The sequence below is a fragment of the Ambystoma mexicanum genome, chromosome 3p (genome assembly GCF_040938575.1).
Source record: "Ambystoma mexicanum isolate Mex_15411 chromosome 3p, UKY_AmexF1_1, whole genome shotgun sequence".
Taxonomy (NCBI): Eukaryota; Metazoa; Chordata; class Amphibia; order Caudata; family Ambystomatidae; genus Ambystoma; species Ambystoma mexicanum.
In genome coordinates this window covers 447,486,438-447,502,494 of record NC_090925.1, presented here as the reverse complement: position 1 = coordinate 447,502,494, position 16,057 = coordinate 447,486,438, and the positions used below count along the sequence as shown (strand labels likewise).

Sequence of the window (16,057 nt, the reverse complement as noted above, 5' to 3'; positions counted from 1 at the left end):
AGCAATTGTGGTAATGAAGAGCACTCCTGTAGAAGGTGAGGTTTAGGAATTGAAAGGTTCAGAAATGCGAGACGGACAAGTAGATACAGTTTTCTCACAAGTAGCCATTTTATTAAACAATGGGCCTCATTCCGAGTATGGCGGTAAGGGATACCGGTCACCGTTAATGAGACCGGTGCCGGTAATCCCTTACCACCACATTCCGAGTTCCCTTTGCGCCCTCGTCCTTAACGCCTGCTTTTACGGTCACCGTTATTTGCAATTTCCCCATTCCCATTGAGTCCTATGGGGGATCATTTGGGAATGGGGAAGAGCCCTGGGGAATGGGAAATTACCGCCCTGGTCAACTCGGAATAGGGCGGTAATTTCCCATTCCACCAGGGTGGTGCCGGTACGGGTCCGGTGCCGACCAAGGCGCTACTACCGCCATTAGTTAGCGCCGGACTCGGAATGAGGCCCAATAAGTGTGAGACAAACACCTACATTTTTCTAACATAACATGGGGTTCTCTATCAAAATAAGGCTAAATGAAAATGCCCTTATGTTAAAAAATCTCTGTCCCCCACACTCATACATACAACAAAATCATGGGTTATGTGGCTGTTCAAACACATAACATAACATTTAAATTCACACAGATACATTATAAACAGTCATCCTTGTAATCAGGGTTGAATCCCCTTTCCCTGGATCAATTCAGGATGTGTCCAACCAAAGATCAAAATAAAGAAAGTTCTTTCAATAGCCAATTTCCACTTGAAATATAGCACAAGGTTCTGTTCATTCCAAATGTCCCTCACTTTGCAATATAATTGGCTTATATGAAATGGTATTATTCTCTTCTCTGAACACCAAACATCTTTCGTTAAATTACATTTCTTCTTCATAAACAACAGAGTTTTGTCAGAATGATTCCACAACAGTGCATCAATACATATCAATGGATATACCACTGTCTTTCCAACACAATCTCCTACGACATTGCAGTACTTTAATTTCTTCTTCCTAGTCTACTCGCCTGCCAGGAATCACCACTAAATGTCAATTTTCTGGTATACTCCACTGCCAGGATAAACACTCCTGCTATTACCAGTAATTTGTGACATGCACATCCTCATTGTGGAAAGTTAAATCAACAAATGGTTCATGGAGGATTATGTTGTCTTTCAACAGCCACAGGAGTGTTATAACTTCTTCTACAAGAATACAGTACACATTGACAATGTCTCTTATGCTGATTAGTTTTCCCCAGGCAATGCAGATTATATCACTCTGTCTGTTGATATTCTTTACAGGGAGGGCTTCTATTCTGCCATATTTTGTTTTGTTTAATTGTCGTTCTTTGACTTGGGCAATACTTGTCACAATCTTCTTCTCATTCACTGTGTTTAAATATTGTTCCCATTGTGCTTTGGTAATGTTGGTTACAATATTCTGTTTCACTCTGATTGAATATTGTTCCCTTTTGGCTTTGACAATGTTGTTTACTATATTCCTGTTCATTCTGGTTAAATATTGCCTCCTTCTGTCTTTGACATTGGTGGTTACAATGTTTATTTGCACTCTCTCTCTTGTGATAAGAGTTGGGCCCACATTGCCTTAATTCATTAGTTTGGTATTAATAACTTCCATTCTTAGCCAGCAGTTTGTTTCAGAGTGCCCCGGGGTCACCTAACAAAGGCCAACTCACTGGTCTTTCCGCGCCACACATCGCAGAAGCACGCAGGACCAAGAAATCTTCTCTCTCCTATGGGACAGCTAATTTCCATACTGCTCCCGCTGTGCGCTCCCCACATCCCACATGGCTACAGACCTATGTCAAAACAGTAGCAGCTCCGTCTCCTACTACTTCCCCATGCTTCTGCTGCTTCCACTGCTTCTCTCTCTTAATGGCCCACACTTGAAGGGCCTCCAAATTTCCAAAGGTCCCGATCATATGCGGGTGATCACAACCACTAGACTGCACACTACAGTTCTGTAACTCTGAGCTCCTCTTCCTCATCTAAGTTCCCAAACGATTATGGGACTTGAAGTCAATAATAATCAAATTTTTGTCTCAACATTGTCAACTGTACAATATGCCATTAATACAGTATGATCATTAGGAAAATTATATAAAGTATTTTCCATTCTTCCAGACGTGAACCTCCCCTCATGTGATCCTCCAATATATTACCGCCCCAAGGTTAGGATCAGGTAACGGTGCCTTTCTTTGGCCACATGAGAAGGGGTCCAGAACAAGGTTTCTGTGGTGATCATCTCTTATTCATCATAGAAGGCTGATAGTAGTCATTGATGTGTGTGTGACCAAGGCAGATGTAGAGTTTGCAATGAAGCTGGTGTTTGAAACAACTACCAGTCCCACTGAAGCATTGGTCTTTACCAGTGTCCTGCAGTGGGTGCCTGCACAGTGGAGAGGTTGGGAAATATATGCTAGAGGTAAGGGTAGCCTTCGATGTACCCTTTTAACTGTTACTGTCATCCAAACACTAGCTGGCAAGGGAGCATATTGGGACTGAATAAATATGCATTTAGTTAGCATTCCTAGAAGTGTACTGTACGACACGTGCATTTTGGCGGTTGACGAATACACCTCAAGGTGAGTAGAGTGTTCTTCAGACACATGTTGTTATTTTCTCCCCTGTTGGATTATATGGGCCTCATAATGTGTACGTGCCTAGGTAGAGCGGACTTGTCTGTTCAATTATTCTGATTATTCTTATTTTCTAAATTTCCATAGTGTTTTGCACATTGAATACAGGATGCCTAGGTACATTTGGATGACCATACTTCTAGTACTGTCACATCTTTAAGCAAATATACATTCACACCACATTCACTCAACAGTTTCTGCTTGGCTGTCTTCTCCCATTTCAAGTGAGCCTATTCCCTTAAGGCCTGAAATGTGGGGGGAGCTGGAGACATCTTCTTCCAATAGCAGATGATTCAGCAGCTCGATAGTACAACCTTGTGTGACAGCAGTCTGACAGTAGCAGATTGAGAGGTGGCTGTGTACCTGCCCTTGAGATCATTCCACTTCTTTTTTCAATCCTCCATATTAAGAAGTACTGTGCCCACTGTTAGGGAGAATTCTCTGTAAAGGCTAATATCCCAAACCTAGTGAGTCCCCCAGCAACTTTGTTGGATTTTTGGGGTTTATTTTTTTCTCCTGCTAAGAGTGAGACTCTTTTTCTCCCACTTTTAGGCATGATTTGAGAATGTCCTTTGACTTTGTAATGTGTTTTATGGGCTATGGGGTCTTTTACTCCATAGGGCTTCATGTGTTTTTGGTAAGTGTGTTACACAGCACCCTCAATGCAGTAACACAGGGGTGTCATAGTGACCCCCAAACATAGACCCCATACCCTGGGACTGACTACTGTCTCCCAGGGCATGAAAAGTCACCATTGGCTATACTAGTCTCAAATTGTGAACAGAACTGGTACAAACCATCATATTGTGGAAGTACTGGTAGGGGTAATGATATTGCCCCTGGGTCTGTTTTCCAAGGGGGCACTGTCCAGTCCCCCCTTGTCGGGTTTCTGGCTGGTGGCAGTGGATACCACGCAAAATATTCTAACGGAATATTTCCTATGGGATTTTTCAATTCATTTTAAACACACCATTTTTTTGGTGCAATGTTAAAGATACCGCCAGGTTATTTATTTAATATTTATTCCCCGGTTGGGTCTTTTTGCCAGGACTCGGTTTTAAAATGGCATTTGTGTTTGCCTCTGTAACTCCAACCCAAGTCAAGCCCTTTGTTCCACTTTTGGCTGGCCTCTGCACAGAAGCCTCCAAAAGTGGTGCCACTCTGTCTGAGTCCACAGGATGTGTGGGAGGGGGGAATAGGCACCCTGGACTGAGTTGCCTCAGCAACTCAAGTCGCACTCTTGTGTGATTGGCCGAGTGGTGAGCCACCGGCTCACCACTTAGCAAGTTTGAGTGACAGCTAGGACTGATGAATGGGGGTTTTCTGCATAAAAGCAGGGCTTTGGGGACTGGAACTTCAGAAGTCGCCACAGGACCTAAAGAATCCGAAGAGGTAGAAGCTGAGCTGACCTGCAACAACGACACCACCGGTGGAGCGCTGCTGAACCAACTCACCACTTCCCAACGACAGAGAAGATCTTCTTCCAGGAGAGTCTTCTTCCTTTGAGCTGGTGGGGTTAACCAGTTCGCCCTTTTTTCACCTTCCTGGATCGTCTCGTGGTCGAATCGCCCGTGCCAAGCACTCCGGCGGCTGGATTGCCACGCTTCACAACTACCGCGAATAAAAGGGTAGTACCTTTTAACTGGGAAACTCTGCAGCTGGTTTCTTCCCTGGCAGTGCAACGACCTCCAGCTTTTCTCCACGTCGAGATCTTCTCTTCCCCTGGATGAAGCACTGACTTGCACCCGCTGCCAGGAACAACTGCCCCCGGCGGAGCTTTCTCACCATTTCAGGTACTGTGTCCCGCCTGGTCTCCCTTGCAACAGACCGTCCAAGGTGTCCCATAAATCCTTGTCTCTCTATCCCGGGGTGACCTCGGACCTGATAACTAACTTTCCTGAACTGACCTAACTCCTTTTTGAACTATCTGCAAAGACTTTTAAAGTGTACTTCAACTGTGTGATCTTGGGCGCATTCCGCCTTGCTCTCTCCAAGAGTGGGCCTGGCCTATGAACTTTTTGCTCTACAGTAGATCCTGCCTTTCTTGACTTGCTGTGGTTCTTTAAAAGTGTTGGTATTGTGTGTTTTCCTATTTCTGCCTTTTCTCTCCCTTTTTAAATAATTATTGGAGTGCCATCTTGGTTAAGCGCTCACCACTGTGTTGATAAAAAGTGGTGTTCTTTTCCTAAGACTTGTCGAATAATTAATCAGGGAGGTGTATATGTTTCTAGTGACTGTGTTTGAACTTGCTTGACATATTAGTGGCAGTTAATTTTTACAAGTGTGTTTTTAAATAATTACATACTTTTATACCAAAGCTCTGGTCAGTGTTTGCTTGTGCTACTGTATTTTTGTACCTAATGTGTATACTCTGTATACTGCCTAACTCTTCTTGAGAGAAGTCTGACTGCTCAGCCACAGCTACCAGGTAAATCTGGGTGGTACAGACTGCTACCAATTGGGTTTACTTCTAACACCTGTAGTCTTAAACTTTTTGCAGTGGTCCCTAAGGGAACTGCACAGGTTTCTGCCTAACACTGGTGTACAGCGGTGGGACTTGTATTGAGTGTACATTTTAGTGTGCTTATAGATACCTTAGTGCAACTAACCACAAAGTTTAGCACTAAAAAGTTTATTTTCTAACCTGTCAACTATGGAAATGTATAGTCAAGAGTCCCTTGCTACAAAAACTGGTGATTGTTTAAGAGTTCTCTGTAAGCATAAGAATATCCTGACTAAAGGCAAGAAAATGGAGCTAATAGAAAGATTGTTAGCAAACCAAAGTCTGGGGGATGGTTCAGAGGAATCCACTAACCCAGAAAATGTAGACAACAGTGATGATATTGATATTGATCAAAGTATTGAAAATCTTGAGCCAGAGTCAGAAGAGGAGGGTGAGGCTGTTGTGACTGTCCCCCCTAGGCCCCTGTCTGCTCTACCAGCTGTACCTACTGGACCTTTACCAGGTCCCACAATTAGTCCTCAATGTCTTGAACTAGAGAAAATGTAACTTGAATAGGAGTTCAAAAGACTTAATGCTCAAAAAGAGCAACAGCACCAAGACTAAGGCTCAGAGAAATGGAGCTCAAGCATGAGCTAGAGCTGAAGAAATTGTCTGTTGAAAATGCTTCTCTCTCCGGATTGTCTAGGAGTACCAGTCCCAAAAGACCCCGGATGTCTAAAGAGATTGTGGGTATGTATGAGCCTAAGTTGGATGTGTTGGATTGGTTGGCTATGTTTGAGTATAATCATGGGCTCCAGGACATCTCAGGGAATTAGTTACTTCCCTGGTTGTTCTCTAGGCTCCCCCCTGTTGCATCTGATGTGGTAATGGAATTGGGGGAGGTGGATAGAAGGGACAATGAATGTGTGAAGCTAGCTTTAATAGCTAGATTTGGGAAGACCCCTTCCCAGTACCTTAAGAGGTTTAGGACCCTCAAAAAGAATGATGGTACCCCTTGGGCTACCTGGGTGAATGAGTGTTTGAAAACTTAGAGGGATGGATTAAGGGTTACAAGGTGGACACTTATGAGGGAATGAGAAATCTTGTAATGTTGGAGTCGATTTATGATGCCTGCTCTCCTAAGCTCAGACAGCACTTGGCTGATTCAAAGGAATTAGATTCCAGAAAACTAGCTAAGGCTGCTGACTTGTGGGTTGCCAACAGGGCTACTCACAAGGATTCAGGGGTCACTCAGAAAAAGGATGAGGGAAAGCAGCCACCAAAAGGGAACCAAGAGACTTCTAATACCTCCCAACCCAAATAGGGCCCCAAACAACAAAATAACCAGGGTAAGCCCCAAGGTAAACCACAACAGGCTAGTGTACCTTCTGGTCAACAATTAGAAGGAGGTCAGAACAAGCCACCCTTTCAGAGAGCATTTGGAGTATGCTATGTCTGTAAGGCAACTGACCATATCAAAGGAGATCCAAAATGTAAGGGTAAACCTACAGGGATCAACACAGTCTCCTTAGCCTTCACTCCTGAGGAGGAGGTCCAAATGGCTAGTGCTCACTTTGAAGTCTTTGCTGAAGAACCTTTGGGTCTTCAAGCAAGTGAAACAGTAGAGTCCATGGGTCTGGTTAGTAATCAGAATAGGAGTGTGTAAAACTCCATACCAGAAAACTCTAAAGTTTATTATATGGACAGTGTTCTTGTCAATGGCCAGGATACTCCTGCCAGGCGAGACTCTGGGGCCAGCAGAACAGTAGTGGATGGAAGCTTTTTCAGTCCTGAGGATGTTGCTAAGGCACCCAAAGGTCCCACTAAGATGTCTGGAGGCCCTGTCCAAATGGTTCCAATTCTACCAGCCCTCATTCAGTGTAATAACATGACAGTGAGGATTCCTGTCAGTGTACAGACTGAGGTGCCTGGGAGAGTCCTGTTGGGGAATGATCTAAGAACTCTAGGAGTAGTATCCAGTACCCCCAGGCCTCTCAGCATGGAGACCCAGAACCAAACCAAATTGGCTAGAAAGGCCACCTTAAGGGACCACTCTAAGCCTGTGGGGACCTCTACTGAGACCCCCACTACAAGCACTGGTGTTGGTAAGTTGACCTCTGACCCAGGCACATTTCAGGCTAAAATGTTAGGGAAATGGGAGCCCGAACCAAGCTCCATCATTATTCCCCCAGTTTTAGAGTCTGTGACTCCCCATGCTTCTGAGGAAGAGGTGGATAGACTAACTAGACCTCTAACTAAGCCTTACAGAACTGGTAATTTTCAGTGCTGGTGGATAACCAGAAAAGAAAAGTCTAAGGCCAAAAACCTTCAGACTGTTGGACCTTCTACTCAAGACTCCAACTCCAATCCTACTCTTGGGAGTGAAACTCCTAAAGTAGGTAAGGGTAGATCTAAGAGAAAGGAGAAGCATGCACCTTGCTTATCTCCATCCCCTCCAACCAAGAGTCCCAAAACCCAACCTTCTCCCAACAGAGAGGTGGTGAGGAACTCTGGAGGCCCCTCTAGATCTAAGGAATCCTTTATAAGGGCCCCTTGAAAAAGCCTAACACATGTTCAGAAGTTGTACCAACGAGTGTTAGGGAGAATTCTCTGTAAAGGCTATTTTCCCAAACCTAGTGAGTCCCCCAGCAACTTTGCTGGATTTTTGGGGTGTACTTTTTTCTCCTGCTAAGAGTGAGACTCTTTTTCTCCCACTCTTAGGCATGCTTTCAGAATGTCCTTTGACTTTGTAATGTGTTTTATGGGCTATGGGGTCTTTTACTCCACAGGGCTTCATGTGTTTTTGGTAAGCGTGTTACACAGCACCCTCAGTGCAATAACACAGGGGTGTCATAGTGACCCCCAAACATAGACTCCATACCCTGGGACTGACTACTGTCTCCCAGGGCATGTAAAGTCACCATTGGCTTTACTAGTCTCAAATTGTGAACAGAACTGGTACAAACCATCATAGTGTGGAAGTACTGGTAGGGGTAATTAGATTGCCCCTGGGTCTGTATTCCAAGGGTGCACTGTCCAGTCCCCCCTTGTCGAGTTTCTGGCTGGTGGCAGTGAATACCATGCAAAATATTCCACCAGAATATTTCCTATGGGATTTTCCCATTCATTTTAAATGCACCACTTTTTTTGGTGCAATGTTAAAGATACCGCCAGGTTATTTATTTAATATTTATTACCCGGTTGGGTCTTTTTGCCAGGACTCAGTTTTAAAATGGCGTTTGTGTTCACCTCTGTAACTCCAACCCAAGTCGAGCCTTTTGTTCCACTTTTGGCGGGCTTCTGCACAGAAGCCTTCAAAAGTGGTGCAACTCTGTCTGGGTCCACAGGATGTGTGGGAGGGGGGAATAGGCACCCTGGACTGAGTTGCCTCGGCAACTCAAGTCGCACTCTTGTGTGATTGGCCCAGTGGTGAGCCACCCGGCTCACCACTTAGCATGTTTGAGTGACAGCTAGGACTGATGAATGGGAGTTTTCTGCATAAAAGCAGGGCTTTGGGGACTGGAACTTTAGAAGTCGCCACAAGACCTAAGAATCCAAAGAGGGAGAAGCTGAGCCAACCTGCAATGACGACACCACCGGTGGAGGTCTGCTGAACCGACTCACCACTTCCCAACGACAGAGAAGATCTTCTTCCCGGAGAGTCTTCTTCCTTTGAGCTGGTGGGGTTAACCAGTTCGCCCTTTTTTCGCCTTCCTGGATCGTCTCATGGTCGAATCGCCCGTGCCAAGCACTCCGGCGGCCGGATAGCCACGCTTCACCACTACCACGAATAAAAGGGTAGTACCTTTTAACCGGGAGTCTATGCGGCCGGTTTCTTCCCTGGCAGTGCAACAACCTATAGCTTTCCTCCACGTCGAGATCTTCTCTTCCCGCTGCCAGGAACATTTGCCTCCGCTGGAGCTTTCTCACCATTTCAGGTACCGCCTGGTCTCCCTTGCAACAGACCGTCCAAGGTGTCCCGTAAATCCTTGACTCTCTATCCTGGGGTGACCTCGGACCTGCTAACTATCTTTCCTGAACTGATCTAACTCCTTTTTGAACTATCTGCAAAGACTTTTAAAGTGTACTTCAACTGTGTGATCTTGGGCACATTTCGCCTTGCTCTCTTCAAGAGTGGGACTGGACTATGAACTTTTTGCTCTACAGTAGACCCTGCCTTTCTTGACTTGCTGTGGTTCTTTAAAAGTGTTGGTATTGTGTGTTTTCCTATTTCTGCCTTTTCACTCCCTTCTTAAATAATTATTGGAGTGCCATCTTGGTTAAGCGCTCACCTCTGTGTTGATAAAAAGTGTTGTTCTTTTCCAACAATAAATAATTATACACTTTTATACCAAAGCTCTGGTCAGTGTTTTCTTGTGCTACTGTATTTTTGTAACTAATGTGTATACTCTATATACTGCCTAACTCTTCTTGAGAGAAGTCTGACTGCTCAGCCACATCTACCAGGTAAATCTGGGTGGTACAGACTGCTACCAATTGGGTTTACTGCTAACACCTGTAGTCTTAAACTTTTTGCAGTGGTCCCTAAGGGAACTGCACAGGTTTCTGGCTAACACCCACTGACACCATCTTGTCATAGATAGTGTTCAAGATATGAGTTGTATGTGCTGGTTTGTTCTTTTCCTGTGCCATGCACAAAAAGCTCCTCAGCACTACCCACAGCCTCATCTGCCAGCACCTGACACCCCTCCTAAATTTGGGTTTCTGCATCCTTATGTCTAGCACCTTAGTGCTTCTCTTGTCTCTTGTCAGGGTTGTCATGGGTTTTAGTCTCAGAAGGCAAAAGAAAAATGGAAATGTAAAAGTAATACTGCAACACGGAATTAACATTGTTGCCAGGTCTGTTAATGTATTTCAAGGGGTCGTAATAAGGAGGTAATGCTTCTGATCTCTGTAGTGGTAGTGTCTAATGCCTCCCTTTTATGATGGTTCTGAGGCTTTGTATGCGCTGTGGGAATATCAGACCAGAAATAAATTACACGGAGACAGAGAGAATGCCTCTGTCTTTATTTTACTCTGTTTCTTTCTCCCCTGGTGCAAAGTAGCAAAACCCCTTTTTTGTATGCGTGACCCTTTGCATTCTTATTGGTCCACTGCTGCGTGACGGGGCTCCTCATCACGCTGGCTCAACCGCATCTTTGCTGGACAAGACATCTTCCCCTCCCAGCTAAATAGAAGTGCCTTTGTTTACAGTTGCATTCTACATCTCCTCGATCAGTCTGACTGGCCTCTTGACACATCACTTTGGTCTTGCAAGTCTCTCCACCATTGGTTCAGATTCCTCACTTCTGAGGCGATTTCTTCTTGACACTTCCTGCCTGCTCTCTTCATCACTTTCCGCTTCTCCATTTTCTTCTGCTCAGTCATGATAAAGTTTAAATTGTGATATGTTTTGTGTGGTCACTCTGCCGGGGGATTGGGCGGTCACCATGGATCCCTTTATTTGTGAAATTACTAAATTAGCAGCATCAAATTTAGATTCTGATTTCCTCTCCTGTCTCTGACACACAAGAACTTTATCACCTGTTTATAGTGCTGATGTCCTTGCTTTCCACTTCTCATCAGCATATCTCTTTTTGGTGGCATCCAAATCCAGCAGAGTCATGAGGTAATTTTCTCAGGATTCTTCTCAGTGACGAAGTCTCGTTCTTAGCTTCCTTTGAAATACAAGCTCTGAGGGACATTTCCCTGTTGTCGCATGTGGAGAGTTTCTATAGTTGCTGAGCATGTCGCATAATGCTTGGTTCAATAACATCTCACTCAGCTCATTTTATTGCAGTACTTTCTTGAGGCTCCCCATGAACTACTCTACCATCCTGTTGGCTTGTGGCCTGGCCATAGTGGTGTTATTTTCCTGTGCCTTATGCCCATGTAACTCATAAACCCTGAAAACTCTAAACTGCTGAAGGGTGGTCCATTGTCTAATTTCAGTATTTCAGGGATGGCCCACGCAGGGAAGATATTGGCCAGTTCAGGGATGACGATGCTGGCAGCCGTGGATGACATCATTTGCACAAGAGGGAAACAAGACAATTCATCTACTACGACCATACAATATTTGCCACCTTAAAAAAGGTCTGAAGAAGTCAACCACTTTGTGTCCACAGAGCTTCTGGCATTTCTGACATTTTGAGCGGTTATTGGTTTTTGATGTACATTGACACATATGACATCTTTTGACTGTGGTTCCCACCATTAAATCTATCACTGGCAACCGCATTGTCTCTCTTATTAGACGCTTGGTCGCAGCTATGCCCCGATGAGCTTAGTGCTCCAAGTCCTCCACTTGCTGGTGTAGATCCATCGGTATGACAGTGCATCTCCTGCACATCACTAGGCCTTCAGCAGTCATTGTCAGCTCATCCTTCACCTATCTTGAATGCCTGCATTTCTTGTTTAAATGACCTTGAGGTCCACCCGCGTTCTCCAGATCATTGTTTCCCCATCCTCGCGATGCTATGAGGTTGCTTACTTTCTGTAATGTTTTGTCACTCCTAGTGTAGTCATGCACCATGCTCTACTTGCGTGGATTTGGGGGTCCCTATTGCAGGAGGAAATTGATGCACTCTTCATGTTTCGGGAGAGGGTGGTGAGATATGAAACCTGCTGGATTATATTCTTTTTCTGGTTTGTGAATAAATGTGAAATAGAGGTCTTGCAATCTTGGTCCCCACCTCTCAATTCTGGGAGGCATTCTGCACTGAGGGTTACCATAGATGGTGATCAACACTTCATGGTCAGTGAATGGTTTCTCCAACAGAAACATTTGATAGTACTTGCAAGCCCAGACTACTGCTAGCCCCTCCTTTTCTGGTTGTGAGTATCTTCTTTCCAAATCTGTTAGACTCTTGGAGGCATATGCGACAACAGCTCTTGGTCCATCTCTTGCCTGTCTGTGCTCTGCCAGAATGCCACCCAGGCCCACCGACCTGGCATCCACCATCAGCTCAGTGCACTTAGCCAGGTAGAAATAGGCCATGCACTCTGAGGATCCAATGCCTTTCTTTATAAGAAAGAACACTTCTTCACAATGTCAGTCCCACAGAAATTCCTTCCCTTGCTTGGTGCGCTCTCTCAATGGTGCACTGGTGGTGTCTGAGTCTTTCAGATACCAATTGCAGTAGCTGGCCATGCCCAAAAATGACCTCACCTCGCTTATAGCTTACGGAGGTGAGACACCTGTGATGGCAGTCACCTTCTCAGGATCAGGACTCAATACGTAATTGGAGAATATATGTCCAAAAAACTTGAGATATTTCTTGTGAAATGCACACTTTAATGCGTTTAGTGTTAACCCTGACTGGAACACTGCCAGACACACCTAATGAAGTGCTCAATCATGTTGTTCAACATTCACCCCAAAGTCCAAAATATTGTCACTATAATCAAAGCAGTTTTTTATATGACAAATTACCCTCCTGATGCTATCCTGAATGATTTCAGCAGCAGACAATATTCCAAAATGTAATATTTTGTATCGAAATAAACCCTCATGGATCGCAAATGTCGTTATGTACCTTGATGGTTCATCAAGTTTGATCTGGTGATATCCTTTGTATTGCTCGAGCATGGTAAATACTCTGGCTCCATTCAGCAAGCTGATCATGTCGTCTAGGTGCATGCCAGGGTGTCGTTCATGCCCTATCGCTCTGTTGGCTTGTCGCATATCCACACAGAGCTGTATTCTGTCAAATTAATATTGTTTGGGGGTGGCCACCACACGTGAGACCACAAGCTGGCTTGATAATATCATCATTCAACAAACACTGAATTTCTTTTTCCTCCTGTGGCTGCAGGTGAGGATGTTGCACAAACGGATGGACTGACCCATCTATATTAATGGTGACGGGGATCTCCTTCCAAGCATCAATACCCTTAAATAGTTCTGGAAAGCCTTGTATCACTGATGACTGACAGTGCAAACTGTATGTCATGGCCGCAATATTCATTTCAAGGGCTGTGGGTCAGCCCAATAGATTACTTCCTGGCCCTTCCCCCTGAACAACATGTAATTCGGCCATGGCCTGCGACTCTTTGTAATTCAGGGTCATTGAGAATTTTCCCTGGTTCTGAAATGGTCCTCTGGTGGCTCACTGAAATACCTTCAGTTCTGATGGAATTTTGGAGGTTGTGCCATCTTGCACAATTCAGATATGCACATGATGTTTAGAGTGGCCCATGTGTCAATGATGAACTTGGCAGAAGGTTGTCCCACTTGAATTTCAATATTTCCCTCCAGAGCAGTCACCACATCATTCATCGTGTACACAAAATTGATTTGACTTCTTTCCAGCACTGGTGGGAATGATGGCGATCGTCCGGTGAGTTCCAGATGTGGCTTACCAAGTGTCTTCTCACAATGACATCTCTCCTTGTTGTGTTCCGGTCTTACTCCTGCTCTGCTGCTTCCTTGCGTCCAACTCGGTGGTGCATTGTATACTCTCAGCATGTTATTTTCCCTTCCGCAGTTGCTGAAATTGTGTCCAAATACAGGGCAGCGTACAACTTCCTCATGTGGAAATGGTAGGCCACACCTGTAGCATTTTCCAGTTGTGCCATATCGTCTTGATGGTGTATTTCTGGAGTTACTTCCTCTTCTACCTTGACTGATCTGGTATGTTTGCTCTCTTACATGTCCTTTGCTTGTTTCCATCTGAGTTGACTGGACAGGACATCTATTCTTGCTTCCGTTCTTGCCATCTGCAGGATGGTGATGAGGGGAAGAGATTCACTGAGCAACTTCTTCCTGAACGTGGATGCGAGGCACCCACCAATTATTCTTAGCCCATTACAGAATTTGTGGAAATCACAGCGGGTTACCAATTGCATAGTCGAGTTGCAAAAGCATCCATGGTCTCACACGTTATTTGACATGCTGTATTTAAAGTATGTGTTTTGTGGTCCACATTTTGCTGAGGGTCAAAGTACGTACTCAGTGCTTCTTTGAGCCGCTTGTATTTCTTTATCTCTTCAGGTGAGAATGTGGGAATGAGATCTTCAACTTCATCTCCAACTAGATTTAGGGCTGTCTTCTGGCAAATGTATCTGGAGCTTTTTCGTCATGAGCTGACATGTAGTTCTCAAATCTCTATAACCATCTATGCCATGTCTGCCCCAATTCCTGATAATCCCCCATAGCAATAGGACCTGGTCAGTGAGATGCAGATGCACTATGCATTTCCTCTCAAAATAATAAAATAAAAAAATAAAAAATAAATCATATTAAAAAACAAAATCCAAAACTAAAAAATGTTTAGCCAACATCTCCATTGCAGAACTGCAATCTGCTACGATCCATTTGGATGATAAACCAGCGAGTCCTGAAGTCCTCAATTCTGATGCCTGTCCTCCCGTAGTAGGTGGGGAGTCATATAAAGGTAAGGCACCTAATGTTATTGTACCTGTTCTTAATGATAATGAGCTGCGAAAAGATTCTGAAATTGTGAACAAGCCTACTACTACAGAAGACCTTATGAATTTATCGGTATATTCCAATAACAATATATCGGTCTTAGTAAATATTCATCATAGTCTCCATCAAGACAGGTTACACCCTGTTATGCGAAGCCCGACCTTCTGTGTGAACTTAGATTATGACACAAAGTCATTTGACTCTTGAGCAAAATCGTAAAAAAACTTGTGAGAAGGGCACCATTTCCCAAAGACTCGCTGTCCAAATATGAACTACCGGTGCCAGAAAATGGGGCTAAGCTTCCAAGCTTAGAAAAAGTAACTTTCAGTAATGATCCTGTGCTTCTTCCTGCTAATACTAGAACAGGAATACCAACCCCACAGTAATTAATGGTGAATGAAGAAAATTTATGGATTCCGGGAAATTTGAAGGATGAAACTCTTAGACTCACAATGATAGATAGAGTGTACTCTGACCCATTCCCAAGCAGAGAGATGCTCCTAATTATCTTTCATGCCATCCCACAACTTAAGCACATTAATTTGTCAGATATTAATGGGGTATCTTACCCAATACCAGCTCAACAAGACATTGTGGAAATACAGATGCCCTCATTAATAATCAAAAACTTTGACTGGCAACAAAGACATTTGCTTTTGCAAAAAGGGCTCTTTATTGAAGCTATCCCTTCGAAAGTGCTGATTCAAGAGCTGCAACAGATGAACTAGCCTCAAAAACAACAAGCTAATCAGAATACGGAGGGTCAATCCCATTGTAACTGCAATGGCGCCTCTAGAAATGCCCCTCAGGTTAAAGATTCCAAATGGACCTGGGTATCAAATGCCAGAAACAACGATAAAAAAAAAAAAACTAGAAACACGCGCTGGATCAGCACGATTGCTCCATGATTTCACCGAACACTCAAGGCTTTTCACATTTTGGGGGTAATTCATAGAATTCAGCGCACAAGTGGCGCACGCGGCTGGCGCACAGTGTGCGCGTGCGAATCCCTGCGCCAGCCGCGTGCGCCAAAACCCATTTCCGCGCACAGCGTATTCATGGATTCCAGCCACCAAAACCAGCCGTGGCGCACAGTGGCGCAGTGACCTTGCAGCAGCGCCAGTTACGCCCCCAAGAACGCCTTCCGCGCAGGGAAAAGCCATCAAAATCCCCAATCCAGCGCACAGGGCTGCGCTAACCCTGTACCAGCACGGCAAGCGGGCTACGTGTATCACTGGGGTGCGCGGGAAGTACCTCACGCGATTGGCCCCGTGCGAGCAGGGTACGCTTATTACAGGGGTGCGCGGGAAGTTCCACACGCGATTGGCCTGTGCGCGTGTATTTCAGGGGTGCGCGGGAAGTTCCACACGCAATTGGCCTGGGCGCGTGTATTTCAGGGGTGTGTGGGAAGTTCCACACGCGATTGGCCTGGGCGCATGTATTTCAGGCGTGCGCGGGAAGTTCCACACGCGATTGGCGTGGGCGCGTGTATTTCAGGGGCTCGCGGGTGGTTTCACACGCGATCGGC

General features: G+C 44.9%; 1 protein-coding gene across 1 annotated transcript in view; it reads right to left on the bottom strand.

The window, feature by feature from the left end:
- CBLN4 (cerebellin 4 precursor) overlaps positions 1–16,057 on the bottom strand; it is a 237,553-nt gene that overhangs the window by 82,622 nt on the left and 138,874 nt on the right. The window lies entirely within an intron of this gene.